Source organism: Oryctolagus cuniculus, chromosome 16 (assembly GCF_964237555.1).
Source record: "Oryctolagus cuniculus chromosome 16, mOryCun1.1, whole genome shotgun sequence".
NCBI lineage: Eukaryota > Metazoa > Chordata > Mammalia > Lagomorpha > Leporidae > Oryctolagus > Oryctolagus cuniculus.
In genome coordinates, this window is record NC_091447.1 from 5991936 (window position 1) to 6017201 (window position 25266).

Below are 25266 nucleotides of genomic sequence, written 5' to 3' on the forward strand. Positions count from 1 at the left end.
AACATGTTCCTTCCTGCAGGTGGCGCCCGGCTCCTCCCAGAATGCCTCACAGCGGGCTGCCCCGGAAGAACTTCCCCTCGGAGTGACTACGGGAGACCACTGCGCATGACTGTACTGAGACACTAGCCCCGCCCCCGCCTCAGGCTCTGCAGATCTGAGCGCACTACGTGGTTATAAAGCTTGGGCGTACAGAGAGGTGTGCGGCTGGCATTAAGAAAGGCCGAGGCCTGCCCAAAGCTGGGCACGGAGTAATTAAGAACCCTCCTTGGCAATCCAACAGTTCCAGGCCTGCTGCACCCCGGCCACACCTGTGCTGTTTCCTGCTCCGAACAAGAAATAACTCGGCTAGACATTATCATTTGGTTCCAATAGTCCACGAGAATTATTTTTAGGAGGATTTTATCTTTTCCTGTAACTCTGGGCAGTAAAAAACCAGGAAAGCCGCTATTACAGTGCTTGTGCTAGACGACAAACCCTAGTCAAAGAGGAACACATCACAGAAGAAGCAACCGTGCATCCACTACCTGAAGTGTCACCCAAGGCTTTGATTTTCACAGGTTCTGCTGGTGACCACTGAATAACCTAGCATGACAATGCAGTTTTCAAAATTCTGACCTCCTTGTGCCAGAATTCAAGTCTCATCATTTGCAATCTTTGCCAATTGGAGAAAACATGACGACTTTATAACTTAAATAGCTGAGGCATTTATTATAATCACTGCACTTGCATGAGATTTGAATTTGGGAAAATCAGGCCAGGATTATTTTAAACTGTTCTTTCAGAGTAAATTAGATACTTAACTGTTTTGGTTTCTGGCAACTGTGAGTGCATCTCTGATATTTTATTATCTTCATTAATCAAGATAACTTACTTGGTTGATGCAGAAAGTTTATAGTCATCAATTGCATTGATGTGTGTAGTTGATGTTGTCATTATAGTATTCAGCCAATTCATTAAGAACTACGTATTTGTTCAGGGCATTGATATAATGTCAGCATATTGCAGACATGCTTGTTCTCTTTGCATATTTGGGGTGGGGTAAAATGCTTTTCCTGGACTATCAGGCTTGTGTTTTCAAAATAAATCCAAATCAAACTCTCCTGTGTGGTGCTCAGTCGTTAAACTGGTCTTGGGAGTGAACAATGTAGTATTAGTGGAAGACAGAGCTAGAAGAGGGAAGAGGAAGTGACAGGCAGCAATGGAGACACAGGGGGACCCGGAGGGTGAGGGAGAATGATTGGAAGAAAGCCCCTTTTCCTCTCTGAGTAGAATGGAACAGATCTTGTAGGTGAGGGTGGAAAGAGACCTGTCTCAGGCTGAGGGATAATGCGGGGAAAGGGAGGTGAATAGTTTATTAAAACCAAACCCAGGCTGGTGCCGTGGCTCACTTGGCTAATCCTCTGCCTGCGGCGCTGGCACCCCAGGTTCTAGTACCAGTTGGGGTGCCGGGTACTAGTCCCGGTTGCTCCTCTTTCAGTCCAGCTCTTTGTTGTGGCCCAGGAGTGCAGTGGAGGATGGCCCAGGTCGTTGGGCCCTGCACCCGCATGGGAGACCAGGAAGAAGCACCTGGCTCCTGGCTTCGGATTGGCGTTTCGCCGGCCATGGCGGCCATTAGGGTAGTGAACCAAAGGAAGGAAGACCTTTCTCTCTGTCTCTCTCTCACTGTCTATAACTCTACCTGTCAAAAAAAAAAAAAAAAAAAAATCCAGATCTAATATAATCTTAGCCAAAAGACTGAGAAGTAATAACATAGGATAATTTTTACAATAAAAATATGAAAGTAAGTTGTACTATAACATTCATAAACTCAGTGAGTGCCTACAGGAACAAAGTGTAAAAGGCAAGTATATACTTTTTACCCCATTTAATTAATCTCCTGTGTACATCTATAGTCGTGTCATAAATCAGCATAAGTCATTGAGTTGCTGTGGACAAAACATAAATCATAATATATAAGAGGTCTTCAGAAGTTCATGGAAAACACATATTACAAAAAAAAAAAAATCCTGCATGGATTTCAAAGTTATTTGCACCAAAATCAGTTTATCTTTTAGTGTCATTTTCTGTGAATGTTTTCACGTGCCCTCAGATTTGCTTACATGTAAATACTTTGTATATATTTGGCTCCAAGTTTAAAGGCTACACCTTAAGAATTACTTTCAAAAATATTCTAGCTTTTTTATAAGAATAATCTCCAAAATATCATCATATACTATTTAAACTGTTCTATTGCTTGTTTGATTTCAATAAGAAACCCTAGGGTGACAGTATGTGCTGTGTGTGTTTGTCTTACTTCATCTGGGCAGCCATGGACCCAGCTAATACACACACAAATCTTGAACTCTCTGGGTCCCTTTGTAACTCAGATGTTTATCTGGTGACAGCTACCTTCCTTCTCAACCAATAGCACCTTACTCACAGCAACGTGGAGGTAACTCCTGAAAGACTTAGCAGATCACCTGAAAACATCCAAGTCAAAACCATTTCTCAAAGCTGCAAGGCAAGGGGTCAAGGATCTTGGTCCTCTGAAACATCTTAAAGCTGCAGCCGTCAGCTGACCTCCTTCTGTTGTCTTCTGCTTGTGAAAAGACTGTGCCTTTGCTATTGCTCCATGAAGCTAAACATAGTCCTAACTGCAATACTTCTCAGTGTCACATTCCACCCAGAACATAAAGATAGGGGGTGTGCAGATTACACAATGGTAACTTCTATGAAACAGTTCAATCAATTACTGTTCACTGTGGTTAAAAAAATAAATGTATATTTATAGAGAGGGTTTTATGGTTAATTATGTATTTCAACCTCATTAACTTTGGTAAAGTAGATATCACACTTTTTTTTTTTTTTAAAGAAAGTGGGAGGAAGTTTTCTTCATTTTAGGAAGAAAATATTTCTGTGGGTTTAAGGGACTTTCCGGAGATTCTACAGCTTGCTGGAAGTACAGCTGAGCTCAGCTTTTTGACTTCCAGTTTCATGGAGCCACTTCCGCATCCAGTGCAACAATATGGGTCATTCACTTCTTGGTTTTGATGAGGAATCATCCTTTGTTTTTCTTTAAGGCATTCCAACATTTATTGCCATCAGGAAAACAAATATTATCAAAAAAAAAAAAAAAAAAAACAGGAGAAGCTGCTGCACTAACAATTCTATTCTTAATCTAATGATAGATTTAATTTAATTAAAGATGTAGTTCCTAGGGAATATTAGAAAATAAGTGATTTTGACTGCTTTTCTCATTAGATAATGAATAGCATTTGCAATTATTCCTTGCTCTAAAAAATAAATGGCCTTTCATGTAATACTGTTCCTTAAAGAGAATCAAATTGTAAGTCAACAGTTTAAGACTGTAATCAAAGACTTGGACCCAACATCCTTCCAAAAAAAAAAATACTTTGGGCCTTGATGTTATGGAGAACATCACAAACGGTGACCACAGAGTTCCCACATCAGCACACATATTTGAAAGAGAGTAAAGACTGATGACATCATCCTCAGAAATGATTGATGTTTGAATCCACAAAGACTTCAGAGCCAGAAAGAACTGTTTTGCTTCCAATGTGATATAAAGAATAAATCTATTTTATATTTAGAAAGTTCTAAAAACAGTTTCCATGTGAAAATTACTGCTCTTAGTCTTTACTTTTGCCACTCCAAGCAAGGCTGTCTCATGAGTCTAGGAAGGACTTTCCGAAGGGCAGCAGAGAAACAAGCAATAATTTCAGAAGGGTTTATGCACTGAAGGAAGAAGCTATTCTGGTGGGAAGAGACAATAATGTATTCTAGGTCAGAAGTGATGACTAGAGTTGAAAGCATGGAGGAAAAAATACAAAAATAAGAATGAAAGAACATTATCAAACATTGCTTTGGCAAGTTTTAGAGTATTTGCTCATGTTTTCTATCCTAAAAATAAAGGTCTAACCCTAATATAAGGAAAAATATTTTATATTCGGGCTTGTATGAAGCCAAGTAAATGTTGTTGTCACAGTAAATACACTTGTCACATTTCCTAGTGTGGTACAGGTTATAGGAATGCATGGATATAGTATATATTAAAAGATTAATCTGTTTCACATAAATCAAGACATCTGCTCCTCACTAAGTATTACATGAAAAGTTCATAACAGGAGTGGTCATAAAATCTTCAACTTCTAACTATCACCCATGTGCTATTCTTGACAGTTATTAACATGTAATTCAGTATAGTATCTTCTACAAAAGTTGTCAGAGTGGCAAATTAAGACATACAACCCTTAAATGTGATAAGGTAGATTTACCCTATTTATAATAGGAATATGATAATGTATACAACTCTAGTGGCAAATTGTTAAGGCATACAAACCTCAAGCTTCCTAAAGTACACAGCTCTATTTTTGATAAGATAAAAACTGTTAACTTCCTCTGCTACTTCCCGCAAGTAACTTTCTTCTCTTCCATTGAATGCGGGAAAGAGGAAGTTCAGAAACTTCTTGGATTGTTTCTCTGAAAAGAGAAGAGCTGTACATGACAAAGAATTACAGGCTTCCAGAAGGTTGCTCACTGAGGAAGAATAGAATTTATCTGGGGCACATCTTATAAGGCTGTGCCAAGACAAGAGAGGAAAGATTAAGAGCATCCCATGATGGAAGGGAAACCAGTGGGTTTGGCTAAATTTGGGCAGTTCTGTTGTGCTAGAGATTTGGAGCAGCAGACAACTTTCATAAGAGTTGCTGTGTTCCAGGGAAATATGGATACAGAGGAGAGGTCCTGTTGGGTCATCCCTTCAATGCCACTTCATTCCAAAATAAGACTTCAGAGGTTATTTCTTTATAAGCAGTTCAGGCAATTTTTTTAATAGTTGAAATATTTAAAATTATTGTTCTGTGAAATTTTCCGTCTGTGAACACTTATTTTTTATGATGACATATCCGAGAAGAAGAATATAGAAGTATCTCCTTACAGTAGAATTGAGTATTAATAACTTGATGGAGTTGCCAACCAAAGCTTAACTAAAATATGTGGACTTTTTTGCCAAATACCTGAGTACAGTTTTCCAGACCTGTTTTGGATGTGATGTCTTTCCAGGTCTGATCTCACTGAGTTATGATTTGGGATTAGAATTGACTACAGTATTCTTCATGACAGTTGACCTGCTAGATTTCAACCACAAAGTTTAGTTTTGTTTACATTAGGTCTTCTCTGCTCTTCAAGCTGGTACACTGTTCTCTTTCCCTTTGTTACAGGCGGGGCTCCTCTATCCATTCGAAGACCCCATCTGCACTTAGATCCCACACCTTTGCAATTTCTAAGGATCTACACTATCTCATCGACACATGTATCTGCATTGTGACACTCTCCCTCTCCAGGTGCTCCTCTTCCTTACCTAAAATTTCTCAGCTACCAATAATTTAAATAAAAATTTTCTAACTTCCTGTGTAAGCAAAATACCAGCCCCTTCCTCTTAGCTTTTCAATGAAACTTTAAAGCTAGTGGCTAAAATTTCTATTTTCCTTGCTTCACTTCCTCTGACTCTTTAGCCCAAGTAGTAGGATTTTCCCCTTCTCTAATTCAAGTGCTCATTGGCTTCTCCTTCACTGCTTCTTGTACTAACTCCACTTGCTATCCTACTGCAGGCTGACACTTTGTTTTACTTCATTATAAATTAAGTCCTGGACCTCTTGGGAGTTGTGTCTCTGTTTTGCATCTTCCTTCCTTCCTTCCTTCCTTCCTTCCTTCCTTCCTTCCTTCCTTCCTTCCTTCCTTCCTCCCTCCCTCCCTCCCTCCCCCCCTTCCCCCCCCTTCTTTCCTGTCACCCTTACTTTCTTTTATTCTTCTTCCTCTTCTCTAATACTCCATTTCCTTGAGCTGGATTGGACCCAATCGTGGTTTCCTTCCTGTGTCCCTGGTCACTCCATCTGGGTTTACTTAGCAGACTCTTCCTCTCCTACCAGGCTTTTCCATGACTACCTTCCTTGGAGTTCTTCCTCATATCCTTTTTTCTAACTCTACACTTGTGAGTCTAACCAGGAAAGCCCTATAGTCAAGGAAGGGAGATATGATTTGATTCTACACACAAGAAGCCACAGATGTGTTTTCAACAGGGCATCATATTTGCATTGTTAGAGTGAGCATTTAGACAATATATGGCTGAGTCATTTGGTGGTTCCATATGGGGAAGATAATACAATAATAGCTGAATTACAGCAGTAGCAGTATGGATGAAAATAAATGCACTTGCTTACGAAATATTTGAGAGGTAAATACTGGACATGTGGAGTGGATGTTGATGGGTTGAGTGGAAATCAGATATGAATTCCAGGTTTTTGGCTGGATGATTGGATTGATTTGGCACCTCCAATGAAGAGAAAATGGCAAGTTCAGTCAAGATGACAAAGTCCTATTTGGCCACATTGAAAGTTTTGTTTGTTTAATTTCTTATTGAAAAGTGGCATAAAGTTTTCTGAAATCTTGGACAAAATGACTAGTGGACACAACTGTGACACCTGCATGAGGAAAGAAAAGTGCATTTTCTAAAAGTCCGGCTCCTATCACAGGAAGTTAAATTTTAGGGTCCACATTGTAGCACAGCAGGTAAAGCTGCCACCTGTGAAGCTGGCATCCTTTATGGGCTCTGGTTTTTGCCCCACCTGCCTCACTTTAAATCCAGCTCTCTGCTCATGGCCTGGGAAAAGCAGTGGAGGATGTCCCAAGTGACTGGGCCCCTGCCAACCACAAGGGAGACCTGGATGAAGCTTCTAGCTCTTGGCTTTAGCCTGGCCCAAACTTGGGCATTGCGGCCATCTGGGGAGTCAATCAGTGGCTGGAAGATATCTCTCCTTTTTCTCTGTCTCTATCTCTTTCTCTGTAACTCTCACTTTTAAATAAATAAGTGAATGTTCTTTTTTTAAAGGTAAGCTTTAATCTTTTACAATTCCTGGTAAGCATGTCTTTGATTCAAATATTGATCATAAGTAAAAATAATGCACACATAGAGAAAATAATAGCATTAAACAAAATGTTACGAAAGATATACCATTTGACTATGGCAACTAAGTCTTTGAAAGGCTGCATAGATAAAATCATATTTATAGTTATTTCTGGGGCAAGTATTGTGGCACAGCAGGTTAAGCTGTAGCCTATGATGCCGGCATCCCATACTGGACCATCAATTCGAGTCCTGGTTGTTCTACTTCTGACCCAGCTTCCTACTAATGCACAAGGGAAGGCACTGGAAGACGATCCAAGTACCTGGGGCCCTGTGCTGCCTGTGGGAGACCTGCATGAAGTTCTGGGCTCTTAGATTCAGCCTGGCAGAGCCCTGGCCATTAAGGACCACTGGGGAGTAAACCAGCAGATGGAAGATCTCTTTGTCTCTCTGTCTCCTCCTCTCTCTGTAACTCTTTCAAAGAAATAAAATAAATCTTTAAAAAATTATTTCTGGTACATATGTACTTATTTGTATCTATAATTAAATGATGGCATGGGTTCATAACTTTCAAATAATTAAACAAGGATGATAATAGGTTGATGGCTTATGAGGATATTCAGAGAGTGTGTATTAATGAGACAATACTAGGAGGGCTGTAAGAATCCCCAAAATATATGGGGAATGTTGCTATAATGCTAGCAAACTAATTTCTTTCCACCATTTATCTTCATTTTAAAAGTTGACAATAATAATTAATATTTAGATACAAATTTAAGATGAAATATATAGGAAGATTTATAGAATATCTATATGTTGACACTGTATAATTCAGAATTTTCTACTTCATTATTCCAAAAAGGTTGATTCTTATTTTATTGGTAAAAATTAAGTAAGCAACTATCTGATCTTGCATTGTAAAAGAAAATAAAGCACAGTAGTCCTTTGGATTGAAAAAGTCTTTCTGGGGCCAGTGCTGTGGTGTAGCAGGTTTTGGGTGTCGATTTAACCAGTTGTTCCACTTCCCTGCTAATGTGCATGGGAAAGAAGTGAAGGATTGCCCCAGCGCTTGGACCCCTACACCAGTGTGGGAGACCCAGATGAAGCTTCTGGCTCCTGGCTTCGCCCTGCCTGGCTGTGGTGGCTATTTGGGGAGTGAACCAATGGATGGAAGGTCTCTCTCTCTCTCTCTCTCTCTCTCTCTCTGTGTGTGTGTGTGTGTGTATTTCTCTCTCCCTTGCTCTCTGTAACTCCACATTTCAAATAAATAAATAAAATGTTTTAAAAAAAATCTCTGTTCTCTAATATTTTCTGGCAGTGGGATCCTGGGAATACTGTTTCCTCCCATTGAGGTAAATTAAAGAATAATTGAGAAAACATGTGGTGAAAGAGTAACACCTGCAATACAGAAAACATTCAATAATGTTAGCTATCTCCACTTTTCATTACATTTAAATTTGCTAATGTAAAACTTGTTACTGGAAATTTATCATTAAGAAAAGTGCCATATTTTGCAGTTCACAACCTAAAAGATTTTTAAAATATCTGTTTTCTTTTAAATATATCAATAAAAACGGTTTGTAATTTGTAAATAATATATTGATCTCATTTAAAATAACGAACACTGGGGCTGGCACCGTGGCTCACTTGGTTAATCCTCTGCTTGTGGCACTGGCATCCCACATGAGCTCCAGGTTCTAGTCCCTGTTGCTCCTCTTCTAATCCAGCTCTCTGCTATGGCCTGGGAAAGCAGTGGAGGATGGCCCAAGTCCTTGGGCCCCTGTATCCGCATGGGGGACCAGGAAGAAGCACCTGGCTCCTGGCTTCGGACTGGCTCAGCTCCAGCTGTTGCGGCCATTAGGGGAATGAACCAACGGAAGGAAGACCTTTCTCTCTGTCTCTCCCTCTCACTGTCTGTAGTTCAACCTGTCAAATAAAAAAAATAAATAAAAAAATTTAAAAAGTCTGCCTATAAATTTAAAATGTAGTTGCAAATTCTTTCTCTCTGTCTCTCTCTCACTGTCCAACTCTATCTGTCAAATAAAATCAAATAAAAATAAATAAAATAAAATAACGAATGTTTTCTTTAGTAAAGTAGCTTCATGCATGAATATTTGACATAACGATTAGCTTTGCTCTGGTTTTTCTTTAAATAATTCTTTTAGCACTCTTAAAATGTAAATATTTGAAAATGTAGTGTTATATTTCAAGTCCTTGTTCAGTGATACTGGGGCATACTGTATTGATTATTTTATGTATTTACTTTTCAGAGAGAGATATATTCCACTCATTGGTTCACTCCTCAAATGACATGAAGCCCAGAGTAGGGGATCTAAACTGGATTTCTCACTTGAGTGGCAAGAATCCAACTGCTTCTGATAGTTTTGATTAGAGAAGAAAGTTATTAGAATGCTTGCAAAATGCTGTAATGATCCCAAGTCCATGAACCCCAAAGACTTTTCCAAGTTTGTTCTTTTATTCTTTAGCATTCAGCACTGCCTCCTGATTCTTGCCTCTCTCCAGTATTGAATAGTTCCTGACAACCCATTTTTAGATTTTCTTTTCCATTACCTTTGCCTTAATCCAGGTTTGATCCTACCCCATCTAAACCAAAGTGCTCCAAGTGGTTCTTCCTGCTGGAGATCTGCCATAGTAGGAAAACCCATCCTAGCCCCACTACTTGTTGGAATAGGGTCACCATTCTGCATTAATTAGCAAAAATGAAATCTGAGAATTGCTCATCAAAGGCCCTGGCTTGCACATGCACAGGGCCTCTAGGATCCACAAAATATTTATAAATATTTAATTATGATCTGTATACTTCTATTTCCACACTTCATCTATTTTCAATTAAAAAAATTTAATCTATAAAGTAATCTCACAAACATTTTTAAAAATAAGACACATACAGGTCACTTCTAAAAATAATCAAATGCCAAGTCTTTTAAATCATTTGGAGGTTTTAACCCCATTAGTGATGTAAAACTACACAATAGAATTGTGTATTTAAAGTGCATGGAAGGCAAAGAGTCAAACTTGAGTACTATTGAAAATACATTTAATGGTATTGTTTGCAGACTGTCATGAATAGCAATAACCATAGTCAAATTTTGCAGAAGATAAAGCTATCCATGTGTACTTATGTAGACATAACCATGTTTCAATGAATACTTTGAATGCTTAATCTATGCAAACTTTGAGAGGCATATTTGCCTGGTGTTGCTATTTATGCTAAAATTATTTTATATTAGTTTTTAGCAAAATGGTTCTGTGATTAGGCACAAAATATGTGTTCAATTATGTTCATTTGAATAAATTATGAAATGAAAATGGCATTTCTTATTCCATATTGCAATCTGAAGATGAAAAAGAACAGACAGTGATGCTTGACAAACAAATGGGTACTCATAGTACAAAGCTTTCTACAATTCTAGGTTTATCTGTCATAGAAACTTCTCATGTACAAATCTATCACTACAAACCCCCAGAAGAAAAATAAATGAATACAGCATTACATATACATCAGAAAAACTGAACTCAAGTACAATCTTCATTAGCCATAATCCAATATAAGATCTACAATTACATGTCTAACCTCAAGTCTCCACATTATTTAGGAACAACAGATTAGCTTGAACTTTTTAAAGGAATTGGAAGAGTTATTAAAGTTTATAAAAATGATCTTCATATCAAGTTATGAAGAAAGAGCTCCCTTGCTTAGAGCTTATACATAATTCATTTCTATAATCTAATAGACATTTTCCTTAAATTTATTTTCTCTTTTACAGTTGAAGATTTTAATTCATTTATTTTTTAAAAATATTTTATTTATTTGAAAGAAAGAGTTACAGAGAGAGGCAGAGCCAGAGAAAGAGAGAACCCTCCGCTGGTTCATTCCCCAAATAACCACAATGGCCAGAGCTGAGCTGATCCAAAGCTAGGAGCCAGGAGCTTCCTCCGGGTCTCCTACACTGGTGCAGAGGTCCAAGGACCTGGGCCTTCCTCCACTGCTCTTCCAGGCCATAGCAGAGAACTGGATCGGAAGTGGAGCTGAGCTGCCTGGTCTTGAACCAGTGCCCATATGGGATGCCGGCACTGCAATCTGGGGTTTTAACCCGCTGGGCCACTGTGTCGGCCCAGATTTTAATTCATTTATTATCTGTCATTCATCTTGCATGTTCAAGCAGTGTTTGAATTAATTTAGTATTCAGAATTCTATAAAATGACCAGATTTTAGATGCTTAACTCAAAATATATGAACAGCTTGAGAAATCTATATTTAATCCTTCAAATGAGTTTTATTTTTCTGTTTTGTGCTGATCTTAATTCAATAACCCACCACCCAAAAGAAGTAAAATTTAATCAGTTTTTGAAAATATAAGAATGTAATTTATTCTGAACTTTTTCAATTTTTTCAAATAAGCAACATTTATAAAAATAACTTATACTTCCAAAAATTATAGCCACTTTAAATTAGTCTTATGAGAAAAATACTGTGGGGTACCTTGAACTGAAATGCTTTGCCAGGCAAAACATCATCATCTCTGACATCAAATATGCAAAGTTCATACAAGGTTGAAAGCTCCTAGGCCATTTTTTAACGCATTCAAAATTACCCATTTGTAAAACACTGCTTTGCTTCCATGATTTAGTTAAATCATCTTATGTATGTCAAATTACATGCTATTCCTTTGCTCTAACATGAAGTGGGGAAGACAAAACAGATGCTTAACCAGGCTTTAGTGCTACCTGTGTTTTCAAGCTTCCTGGAGAGGTTCATTAAATGACTTCATGATAGAGCTATCTCTAGTTAGGTGCACTATTTTTTAAAGACTTGGTTTTTAAGATTTGTATATGACTTCACGATGAATCATTATCGCCATATAATTAATGGCACCCATTTTTAGAAAAGTATCATTTTAAAGAGGTGATTTAAATCAAATTTTGTAGTATGCAGATATCTATCAAATCAAATTATTTATTGCTATTTAAATGAAAAGCTCAGATGTATTCCTGTTGTAGTGCAAGTTGACCTATGACCTCTTGAGGCTCTCCCTGCTGATCAGTAACACCAGGCAATTCAGAGACAAACCCTTTTCTGATGCACACAATGGAAACTATCTCAGTAAGTGAACAAATAAAATCTATAACTCATGACACAATAAGAACCACCATAATGGTCAACAAATGGCTGTTTTAAAATGCATTGTTTGTCACTAAATACACTGCCATTAAACCGAAAACCCTTTTGTGCTTTAAAAGGGTATGTGTCTCAGTAAAATATTTATGTTTTTTGAAATTACCAGACTATATGGCTCATCCGCTACACTTTCACTATTATTACAAAAAATTGTAAATTATTTCTTTTTAAATTTTTAATGCAATTGGAAAAAGAATTTTCCAGGCATATAGTCTTTTGAAAGGACAGCAAAATAGATGAAACAAAACTAAGATGACAATTTCAGCATTTAAAATCTACACATGATAATTCAAACAAATGTTATGACATTTAAGATAATGAAACCCTTCATTTATTCTCCTATCTGGTATGAGTTTTATTTCACATATAAGGACTCAGAACAGATGTCCAAATATTGTAATGCCAAAAGAAAGTTAGGGCATATCTTGATTAATAGCCTCAGAGCAGCCTGCAGTGTCTCTTTAAAACTGGCAAGCTTTACTTCAAAACAACTCTTCAAAATCCATTCTAGCAAATGTGGGTGGACAAAGCAGTCCCAAGACAAAAAGAAAACAATGAAGCCCAATGTAACCCTTTTAGCTGTGTGACTTACATATTATTGACAGGACATTCATTGCAATCAGCACATGATTAATCGCAAATTTGTTGCTAAACTGACAGAGCAAGGTGGGGGCAGGGAGGGAAAGAAGGTTCAGGCTACTGTTAAAGAATAAAAATTTAAAAATTATCAGACACTTTCTGTAGTGAATTATTTCTAATCAGTTTGCTTAGTGGCTACACATGGATTGATGCCTTCCTTGAATGCCAGAGGTACCCATTATTGTAGACATTCAAATTAATCTTTAAGCCACTAACTTTCATGATTTTTAAGATTTACTGAAGTAGCATGTCTGCTTTACCTTTAACAAATAAGTACTCCATAATTTATCAACTTTGTGCATAAGATCTGTTTTTTAATTTCAAATGTAGGCTGCATAAGCAATGCCCATATGGTCAAACTTACAGAAACTGCCTGAAGCAATTTGTTCTTGGAATTTTGAAAATAGACCTCAGGGACATATTTAAAATATAAAAGGTGATAAGATAGTAAGATGGGTGGGGTTTTGTTTCCTACTTTCCAATGGTTGTTATTTCTTTAAAAAATAGCCCTATTGGCGCTCTTTTATTAGATCAGTGACTCCAGCAAACAAATAAATGCAGAGTGATATAATAGTGCAACATAGCAGGTATTATGTTCAGAATGGCCACTTTCACTTAACTTTCAGAGCTGTTTTCTGAACAAACATCTTTTGAACACCTGCTGCATATGCCAGACTGTCCAATTTTCAAGATGACAGAACCCAGTACAACCCCGCACTTAGGGAACATCCTAACATTTGTAAATGGCTTCTTCCCTTAGTGGCAGAGGTAAGGAGATTGTTCTGAAGTTCTCGAATCAAGTAATGTTGTTGTAGTGAAGCTAAAAATGGGAAATATGACTTAGGTTGCTTCAGATATTTATAATAATTTGATTATAATGGTAATCTGTCAGTGGCAATGCATACCATTTTTCAGGTAGGGTTTCACAAATCAATAGACCTCAGAGTATACTAGAGTATACAAGACACAGACTATAGAGGCAAGATCACCTTTAAGGGTGGGTGCACTTCTGGGGTAACTTTCCAAAAATTCTCAACTCTACTCCCCACACCACAGACTTGTCTCCTGTGTATAACCAGCTTGCACTGCCAAAGCTACAGAACACCAAATGGCAAGGAGCTGGTGGAACTGGGCTGTACCACCCCCAACGAACAGCATCTCATGGAATTACTCAAAGTTGGCTGTTACTATCTACATTACTGAACAAATGGAGGTCCAACCATGTTAAGCAAATTGTGTAACACTGCAAAACCAATAAGCAATTCCAAACAGTGTCTGGACCCAGCTCAGCTACCTCTCTTCTCAGGGATGACTGGTTATCTTATTTACACGATACCACTGAATGCTGAGCAGTCACTTTCACTCAGGGAAGGTCAGCTTATAGTCCAGCTTTAGTAAAACACGAGCAGAAATTTTGTTGTACATTTAACTTTCTGGATACAGAAATACACATAATATGTTCTTCCTTCTTTATGAATGCTTTAAAAAATTATTAGAGAGACTTCGAAACAGAGAGAGAGAGCGAGAGAGAGAGAGAGAGAGAGAGCTCTCCTCTGTTACTTCATTCCCAGAATGTCCACAGTGGCTCCTAATTGAAGCCAAAGCTGGAAGCCCATGTGAGTGGCAGGGACACAAGTACTTGAGCCATCACCTGCTTTCTCTCAGGGTGCACATTAGCAGGAGCAGGAATCGGGAGTGGAGCTGACACATTGCCCAGGCACTCTGATTTGGGATGCCTGTTTCCTAAATGACATCTTAATCTATGTGCCACAGGCCCATCGCTAAGTGCGGATTTTTTTTTCTTTAAACATTTATTTAATTTATTTGAAAGAAAGAGAGAGAGAGAGAGAGAGAGAGAAGAGAGAGAGAAGAGAGATTTTCCATTGACTCATTTCCAGATGCCTGTAACAGGCAGAGCTAGGGCAGGCCAAAGAGAGGAGCCTGGAATTCATCCAGGTCTTCCACGTGAGTGGTAGGGGCCGAGCACTTGGGTTATCAGACACTGCTTTCCCTGGAGCATCAGCAGGGAGCTGGATCAGAGGTGGAGCAGCCGAGATCTGCATTTGCGATGCTGGCATTGCAGGCAGAGGCTGAACCTGCTGTGGGGAAGCACTGGCCCTTCACTCTACTGAGTTTCGTTCTTACAATTGTAAAATACATGGGAAATCCTCATCCTTTGTTCTCTGCTGGTTTTTAGACCCAGTACAGAACTATTTTCCATTTAGAAAGGTTTGTGATTTGTATCTATTCCTCCTTAATTTGTGAAGAAAATATCTTTTAAAGCAAACAAACATTGCTTTAGTGAAGCAAATTAGCTACTTTACACATTCTCTTTAGTAGCGTGTTAGTGATGCTTAGCTTGCTTAACTGTCTTTAAATCTGCAAAGTATATTCACAAACATAAATACTCCATTTGAAAAATTGCTATGTAAGGATACATTAATAAGGCCAACTTAATTAACACATGGTATTATATAATTATAGTGATACCAATATAAAAGAAATAACAGGATAAAAAATAAGCCATGGAATTAAAAAGAAAAGTTTCCAGCCCAGAGACCTGGGGCAGAAAACGACCTACCTACCTGTTAGTGCTGAACCAGGAGTAGAACAAAGTGTTCTGAATTAAAATGCAGGCATCCTTTTTAGTTTACGATAAATCATCTCAATTAAGATCTAGTGAAAGTAATTTTTGGGAATTGCCAATTCGTTTTTTTTTTCTTGCCTCAAAATGTGTACTATTCTGTCAATTTAGCTGTAAGCATTAGTAAGCTCTTTTTTTTTTTCTAGCAAGGAAAAGAGAGCCAAAATAATTTGTATTTTGCAATGAGAAAATATTAATTCTAACAGATGAAATATGTCAAAATTACCAATTGTTTTCCATAGGAATATAGTTTTTCCACTTGCCTCAAGTTTACTGATTGCTCAAATGTAAGGAACAGATTATAATTGGTGGCAGAGAAGGTCAAGAGGGAGGAATCACTTGCAGATGGAGTCGGAAAAGAAATCCAGTACTGAGGATGAAGACAAGGGTTGTGCGTGAACACAAAGACCTTTGAGAATATGGAGGTAAGGAATTTTAATTTTATTTGGTAGAAAGTGAAGTCCTTACTTACTGAATAACGAAAGGGCAAAAGTGTTGTTAGAATTGTGCTTCATTCTAAAAAAAGATGACTATGATTCTATATTGGAGAGCTTTATTTTGCTAAATAAATGGAAGGGTTTGCACAAGTTTTCTTGAATAGCAAAAATGCAGCAAATAATGCCCCAAACTTATCTATACTTTAAATAATTTTCTGTTGTATTTACTGTTTTTCTTTTCCCCTTCTAGAAACATGATTCAGCTTGTACTGGGTTGGCATGTAGGTGTTGCCACCATTTATTGCCATTGTTAAGAAGCTGAGTTGACTAGATTTGGCAGTAAGCAAGACTTTATCTGATTTTTATTAAAAATATGGCTCCAGTTTGCAATATGTTCTGCTGGAAACAGAGTTGGAAAATTCTTCAAAAGAAAGCTGGATGTGTTTTTTGCTACTGTAATCCACAAAGACATTCATTTTGGCTATCAATGCCACTCCTGGCCAATGACTTCTTGAACACCATAGGTGCACAGGAAGGCTCCTCAGATCAGGGAGACGCAGCCATAACGTCAGAACTGGCTTCTTATGGATCATTGTGCCTGACAATTCCTTTTACAAGCAAGGAAACTGAGGCAGCCACTATGCATCAAACTATCGACACGTACCTGATGGGCTGGTAGCAGATCTGTCCTGTCTTTCGATCTCTATCCAACACCACTAAAGTTTCTATGTGCTGATAGCAGAGAAAATCAGAACTACCACAGTGGATTGGACACTGGCTTCTCCCATGTTTCCCCTTTGGCACTGGCAATCAGAAGATAACACATTTGCTCTCTCACTGGGTTATCTCCAAATGTGAGACATCAAGACTACTGCAACCTCAGCAGCCTTTTTTGTCTTGGGGAGTTATTAATCACAATTTTTTTCTGGATTTTTTTCTATATTGTATATATTATTGCTCCCTAATTTTGTTTGCAAAAATTTAAAAAGTTATATATATTTATTTTAAAGATTTATTTTATTTATTTGAAAGACAGAGTTACAGAGAAAGGTAGAGCCTGAGAGAGAGAGAGAGAGAGAGAGAGAGACAGAGAGACAGAGAGGTCCTCCATCCACTGGTCATTCCTCAGATGACCACACAGGCCAAAACTGAGACTATCTGAAGCCAGGAGCCGGGAGCTTCTTCCAGGTCTCCTACGTGGGTGCAGGGGCCCAAGGACGTGGGCCATCTTCTACTACATTCCCAGGCCATAGCAGAGAGCCAGATAGGAAGAGGAGGAGCCAGGACTAGAACTGGTGCCCATATGGGATGCCGACACTTCAGGCCAGGGCTTTAACCTGCTGTGCCATAGCGCTGGCCCTGAGTATGAATTATCTTATGCTTTATCTTTTCTACAGGAAGTTTAAAAATTTCTTCATATTATTTTTATTGAAAAGATTTTCAAGTAAAATTATTTCACTTTTCTCAACATTTAAATTTTTCATTTTTAAATTGTTAATTTGTGGACTCATTGAACCCTTAGTAGATGTTTGGTACTGGAGTGAGTCTGCAGATAAGAAAAGAACCAAGTCTGAAAACTTGCTTTTTTTTTGCTTTCATCTTTCCTAAAGTGGAATAATTGGGAATACTAATTGTTTTCCTAGTAGCGTTTTCCAATATTTTGTAAGGTGTCTTCATTTTCATCCTTCTAATATTGCTATATTTGTTGAAAATAACAATAAAAGCTAATTACTGCCTCCCACCCCTAATGAGAAGCAGTCTAGTGGTATGGTAGACATGCTGCCTGGTGATGGGGTGTGGCACTGGTTTGGGGATTTGCTGATGGGCAGAAGCTCACAGGATTAAAAGGAGTCTATAGATTAAGACATGAAGGACAGTGGCGAGACAGAAAAAGTGTTCCCTGCTGCATGGGGGTGAAATAAGAAGCAACATTCTTCCTTCCTGTTACCTGGAAAATAGCAAAAGTAGCTAACAAACTCATGAACGTGGCTGCAAAGCTTTCTAGCAAAAATACAGAGATGCGTCCACTCATGTCTTCTTGCTGCTTAAAATAAAATACAAAGGAGACAGGAACATAGGCACTTAGAAAAAATTTTTTTTTTGACAGGCAGAGTTAGACAGTGAGAGAGAGAGACAGAGAGAAAGGTCTTCCTTTTTCCGTTGATTCACCCCCCAAGTGGCCACCTGGGCCGGCGCATTGCGGCCAGCGTGCTGCGCTGATCCGAAGCCAGGAGCCAGGTGCTTCTCCTGGTCTCCATGTGGGTGCAGGGCCCAAGCACTTGGGCCATCCTACACTGCACTCTCGGGCCACAGCAGAGAGCTGGACTGGAATATATATATATATGAGGAAATATAGTGACCCACCAATCCCTGGACCTAATTTAAATAATGGCATTCTGGGTTTAAATAGATGATACAATGGGATAAGACTTCAGTGGGTCTTGGGAGGTGGTGAGTATATTTTGCACATGCGATGGCAATGGATTTTAAGGGCAAGAGGATAGATGTTTTAGCTTATCTCAACAGTGGCGGTCATGAACTGTTTCCCTACTCGAGTCAGACCTCAGTGAAAGGTGGGGCCTATTTCTATCTCCCTCTGGAGTCTGGGCTTGACTAGAGTGCAGTAGAAGTGATGCTCTAGGCTGTATCACTTCCACCTGCATTCTTGGGAGAACTTGCTTTAGGGAATGCATCCTCCATGGAAGAAGCCCAACTCACCCAAGGCCTTCCTGCTGTGAGTAGAGACAGGCCTTCTAATTCTGGAGTCAAAGAGAGGTTAAGCAAACCAAAATGCCAGACATGTGGGTGAAGAAGCTGCTTGGAAATTGGATTCTCCCAGGTCAGTGCTGGGGCTTAGGGGGTAAAGCCATGGCCTAGGACTCTGCATCCCATATGTGTGCCTGTTCAAGTCCAGACTGCTCTACTTCTGATCCAGATGCATGACAATGGCCTGGGAAAAGCAGTAAAGAATAGCCCAAGTGCTTGGGCCCCTTCACCCATTTGGGAGATCTGGAAGAAGCTCCTAGCTCATGACTTCTGCTTGACTGGAAGAAGCTCCTAGCTCATGACTTCTGCTTGACTGAGCCCCAGCTGTTGTGGCCATTTGGGGAGTGAACCAGTGGATGGAAGACCTCTCTCTCTCTCTCTCTAGCTCTGCCTTTCACATAAATAAAATAATTTTGTTAAAGAAATTGAATCCTCCAACCCCCATGGTCAGAATTATGCCCAAGAATCAAAGAAAATGCCCTCACTGGGGCACTTTCCAAATTCCCACTGTACACAATTAGAGCAAAATAAAATGATTGTCTCAAGCCACTACTTTCTGAAGTTGTATGCTGCACAGCAGTAAGTGGTGGGTAAATTAGCTAAACACAACAATCATTTCAGCATTCATTTACAATTCTGCGATACTTTTGATAAGTTATTTTTCTGGTACTAAAATGCTATTTATGAAAGTCGGAGCCTTACAGATAGTTGACAGAAATGTAATGTTCACACATTTTGACAGTAGATTGACAACTTAATTTGAGGTCTGATGTACATTATCTTGAGTTTTATTAAAATTCCAGCTAACATGTCTTTGAAACTACATCCCAATGTACAGTACTGTCTCGTCCTACTTTGTATCTTTGGTGCCTGCACTGATCATTGGAAGTGCAGCCCAATTCTTACCACCTTTGTAAAGAGGCAGCCAGGATCCCAAGTCTCAGCTGTCCTTTCTGGATCACCTACTGAGGTTCCTGTTATTCTCAGCATGAACATTTTCCAGCCTCCCCCTCCCCCAGAGTCAGTTTCCTGATACAAAAGAGGCACTCACAAAGGCAACCCCAGACAGCCTTTGCTCTGTGCTTCACTGACTCTAGGTCTTCCCTCCAGTCAGGAAGCTGTTTTTCTCCCCTGAGCTGTGTGCCTCTGCAGAAGCTGATTCTTCTGAGAAACATCTTCATTTTTATACTCTTGCCAATTTTTTTTCTTTTCTTTAATTTTTTTTGGCGGCTCAATGGCTCCAAAATGCACTTCTTCGGTATTTCAACATCTGTGTACCTGTATCGCTGAGCCTACCCGAAATTGTTTTTATAAGAAGACATTTTTGTATGATGTGCTTCTGAAAATGGTTCTTCCCCAAACTGTGAGCTTAGTATTTGTGCCTATCATCGCTAGCAGCCGCTCAGTCCATGTCTCAGAGAGGAGGCAGTGGACTTAACAAACTGCTTTCTCTCTCCTACCATGCCACAGGGATTTTTACATAACCTGATTTTTTTCACGTATGTTGAGTTTATATCATGATCTATATCTGACTCATTTTTATTGAAGACAAGGTGCTGATCATTTGATTAAATTGGGAACAACCTCCAGGCAAGAAATGGATAATTGTATGTGGTGTTCTCAGAACAGAACTGGTTTTCAGAGTCCCATACAATTAACATCCTGACTTACTCCATAACTCTGGGATAGTGCTAAGAATCCGTATTCCACTTGCTTTTGGCTCCACTTCTCTGTGATGTGAATAGCCAGGGACTATCCTACAAAACGCTGCTTTGGATCAAAGGGATGTGATTTCAAACAGTTCTGGAATTGTGATAAAGGGCAGTAAGAAGGAAACCTTTGCAAGTCCAAAGGAGAGCTAAGAGCAGCCCTGTGTAGACAGTGGCATTTAGGCTAGAAAGGAGGGGACAGATGGAAGCTAAACAGCCATTAGCAAGTTCCCGAAACTGTTTTCTATTAAAGCTGCCTTAGAAAATGAAAATGCACTGTTGTAAGCACTAAAACAAACACAACCAAAAAGATGTTTTCTTAACTGGGAAATTATGATGTGCAGTTATGTTTGGTGTCTAAATGCAAATTTTACATGCAGGCTGCATTTATGGAAGAACTGAAAACAACCACAATATACTATATCATAGTCGAAACAAAACAAGCTAGCTGTACTTGGCATAGTAATGATAAACCCTTTAAATTAAATCTTTATGCAGATTCTATTTTATACTCCAAACTTTTCATGGAGCCTTGTGCAATTCAGATGTGTAAACCAACAAATAGATATGCTCTGTGTATTGAGTAGCTGGCTTGGATACCAGCTGGCTTGGCTGCACGCTTTTCTAATGGTAATGAAGTCACACAGCTGCTAGGACAATCAGCTGGAGTTCAGATTATCACTGGCTAAATGGATATCCATTGACTAGCTTCTTATCCGGACTCATTAAAGTTCACTATTGACAAATGAAGGGTGCCTAGAGGTTTGCAGCTAAGAGACATCTAGAAATGATCTCGTCGACTTCTTTGCCCGTATAGTTTTCTCGTGTCATTCACAGAATATCACTCATCTGCTTGATATGTGTGTTTCTAATTTGCTGTAAAATTTTAAGCACTCTTCTGCTCAACATTTTTTTTAAATGAATGAATGCTCTACAGTTAGCAGTCACGTGCATCAATAGGAAGTTGTCAGCATATGAAAACAAAGAATAGCCAAAAAAAACACTGTTTGGTTTAAAATTAAAAAAAGGCATGACTTCACAGAAAGTTTATAATTGACTTGAAAGGCTTCTTAATTTAGAAACTCACAGATATTTTATTGGATAAACTCTAAGGTTTGACTGCATCTCCAATTGGTCAGTGTATTAACTAAACATTAAATGATTTCTCTCAACCAAACAAATTAAATGAATAAGTGTGGTCAGCAGTAACATTTAACTCTAGAATCATCCTCTGAACATGCGAAAACTTTTCCGAATCCATAGAGTAACCATAGCTAGAATTCAAAAGCAGTTAGGTTGGAAGCGAAGAGCAAGACTGCATTATAATATAGCTCCTCAGTGCTCTTTGTTTAGTCCATGGACATGGAAGGCACAAAGCTCACACATAGCGCCCTACTCCTTGCCTTCATATACTTCTCTGTTCCTGTTCTTACACTCCTGTTTTAAGATTGCACAACCTTATCCAGCCCCCAATCACTCGCATTTTATCTTAGCTCTATATTCTCTTCTACAAGTCATACGTTTGCTGCTATGGGAAGATTTTGAAAATTCCCGGTCCAACCTGTGGGTCTTTTGTTTTCAAAGATCAGTTTTAGGGGCTGGCATTATAGTGCAAGGGGTTAAGTCACTACGGGTGATGCCAGCATCCTTAATGAGTTTGAGTTCAAGTCCCAGCTCTTCTAGTTTAAATCCAGCTCCCTGCTAATGCATCTGGAAAAGCAAAGGAAGATGACCCAAGTTCTTGGGCCCCTGCCACCTACATTGTAATCCTGGATGCAATGTAATTGGTTTTTGTGGCTATTTGGGGAGCAAACCATCAGATGGATGAATCTCTGCCCTGCTGTTCTCTTTCAAATAAATAAATGCTCCAAAAAAAAAAAAAAAAAAAAAAAAAAAAAAAAAAAAAGAAAGAAAAAAGCCCACAAAGATCAGTTTTAAATTTGCCTCCTAAATGCATACCTATCTAACTATTTATTACAGACTAGCATATAATACCTTTTAGACTCTTTACAAAATAGAGAACAATTTTTAGCATGCTTTCCCCAGGAAGATAAGGAAGGAGAAAATGCTGAAGCAGTCTGAAATGGGAGCGATGCTCAAAATAGCCAGTATGTTTGTGTCTGTACCATGACTTTATGTAAATTCTCTGTCCCCTGCTGGATCTACATGACCTTGTTTACTTCCCAGGTCTCTCTACTGCTGATTCTAAAAATGGTGCAACATTCTCCCACCATTGTAGAGTGATTGAAAATGATACCATTTTTATCAATGCCTTGATACTTCTGTAGGTCGTCCTCACATTTGCACGTGTGAATACTATGAAACAGGCCTTAGAGAATGGTTAAATCTGTATTCTCTAGCTCAGAATGTGCACCACGCAAATTCAACACATCCTGACTAACCACACTTCCTGGTATCAGAATAAAGATTTTGGCAGAGTCTTCTGATTAAAGAACAAACTTCCAGGCCTCCCACAAACCAATAGATGTACACTCCCCCACATGAAGGATGTTATCCTGACTCAACAGAGCAAGCTCAGAGCACGCCCAGACCTTTACGTAAAGTGAAAAAATTGGGGAGGCGAAATGGCAAACTCCTACGGTCAAAAACTACTTCTTAATCATTTTTTTGAGCTTCCTTAAGGAAATAATTGGGTTGTCAAGCTTCAAAACATTTATGCAAAAAGGCAGAAGATATGCATATGAAGTCTCCCTAGATTGGCACGGTTAGCAGATCAAGCCAACTGGAGAAATCACCTAAGTCACTAAATCTCCTTTCATCAGATAAGTGAAACAGGAATTTGCCATTCGTTCGTTCATTCATTCACAAAATACAGTCATGCCACAGACTGTGTTTCTCACTCAGCTCTTAGCAAGGGGAGACTGCCTCCAAGTCATTTCTTTATTCTTTCACTCAAAGTGATGCATTTTCGGGAGCTTTCTGACCTGAGATCTCAGCAGTGTGAACACTAACCCATTCCCTCCTGGCTGGAGGATTAGGCCAAGGCCAGTCTGCAGAAAATAATAAATATTTAATACGACCTGAAAAACAAACAAACAAACAAAAAAAAAAAAACAAAAAAGGCGGCCGCGCAAGCGCCGACGGCGGAGCGGCTGGGAGTCCCTGTGGAACCGGACAGGACCTACGAGTCTGGATTCGTGGGCATTCGATTCTGCCAGGAACGTAACAACATGCTGTACCCCGAGGAAGATAAGGAAAACCGCATTCTGCTGTACGTGTGCCGGAACTGTGATTACCAGCAGGAAGCCGACAACAGCTGCATCTACGTCAACAAAATCACGCACGAAGTGGACGAGCTGACCCAGATCATCGCCGACGTGTCCCAGGACCCCACGCTATCGTGGACCGAGGACCACCCGTGCCAGAAGTGCGGCCACAAGGAGGCGGTGTTCTTCAGTCCCACAGCGCTCGGGCCGAGGACGCCATGCGCCTGTACTATGAATGCACGGCCCCACACTGTGGCCACCGTTGGACCGAGTGACCGCCACGCCGCGGGTAATAAATGCCAAGTACTGCAAAAAAAAAAAAAAAAAAAAAAAAAAAGCCCAACAGGAGAGCCATGCTATGCTTGGAGCTCTGAATGCTCATGCGTTGGACCCTGTGTCGTTGCCAGCCCAGGCATCTATAGTTGCAAGCCGAGCGACGCCATTACTCCCTTGGCTTTTTCCATGCAGGAAAGATGATGACTGCTGAGATCCTGTGCAGTGGGGACACCCGCTCCCTGACATTCTGCACTCTGACTGGCTTGTGGGTTGTAGGAGGAGGTAATGCCAAATAGCATCAATTCTGGCCCAGAGGGGTTCAGCATCCAGAGCTCCTTTTTGCCTTCTTTCCCATGGCATGGACATGCTGGGGGATGCCAGGGTGACCAGGTGCTCACAGTACAGCAGGGGCATTGATGAAAGTGTCTGACGCCTGGGTGATGAACAGGCGTCATCACATTTCTCTTGTGCTATGCCGCAGAGATTCAGAAAACTTTGTTGTTGCAGCAGAACCTAGCTTGGTGTGCTTGATTCAAAGACCTCTGTATTATCATGTCTCACACACTGTCCTCGAAAAATTAAGAACCATGCATTTTTCAGCACTTTTCATGACAATTCCAACATTTGGTGAACACTTTACTGGCCCTCACAAATTACAGTCTAAGTTAGGTTCTGGTATTTTCTCCATAGGCATACTGTTAATTTTAATGAAATACTTCAGTTCCCGGGGCATACTCCTGGGGATGACACCACGTCAAAATCTTCACGGTCTTCTGCTAAACAGCCCAGTGATAAGGAAGTCCTGCTCCACTTAGTATTTACATGGAAAAAACTGCAGTGGAGGGGAAGGTACATTCCTGCTGTCTTCCACGTGGAGATGTTTCCACTGTTCCTGCTACTGCCATTTGGGTGTCTCACAGATTCCATGTTTTCTTTTACCCCCTCGCCTCAGGTCTGTGTGGAAGGCCATATGTTGACCCAATGTGGTGCCCCCAGAGGCAGGTTTTCTTCTTTAAAATGCTCCATCCTCCAGCATTCTATGCCCCTTCCATTGCAATTCCATCATGCTGGCACAGGTCTGACCAACTTGCAAGCAGGCACAATGCCAAACACGCAGATGGCACGAGGGGAAAGTGCCAAAAAAACATGTGAATCAACTGTGGGAATTGATGGCAAGATTCCCGGACGTGGAGGTCCAAACACTTGTCCATCCGAAGTTGATAGTACATACTTTACAGATGAAAGATTTGTCAACAGCAACCTAGCATTGAGCCCACTTCATTTAAAAATATTTCTTCAAGCTACCTTGGGCTACCGGGTGGCTACAAGGCAATGATTCTGCAGAGGTTGACGTTCAATCTTGACCTTTACCTAGGTGATTCCTCCAAAGATGATCAGGTTGCATATTAGCAACAATGACATCTACATCAGGGAAAGTGCATTTTTTTTTCTTTATAGAAACTATTG

The 25266-nt window shown here is 39.6% G+C and overlaps 1 protein-coding gene and 1 pseudogene across 16 annotated transcripts in view; one reads left to right on the forward strand and one right to left on the reverse strand.

Moving 5' to 3' along the window:
- DGKB (diacylglycerol kinase beta) overlaps positions 1-25266 on the reverse strand; it is a 773939-nt gene that overhangs the window by 339286 nt on the left and 409387 nt on the right. The window lies entirely within an intron of this gene.
- LOC108178863 (DNA-directed RNA polymerase II subunit RPB9 pseudogene) lies at positions 4-23837 on the forward strand (annotated as a pseudogene).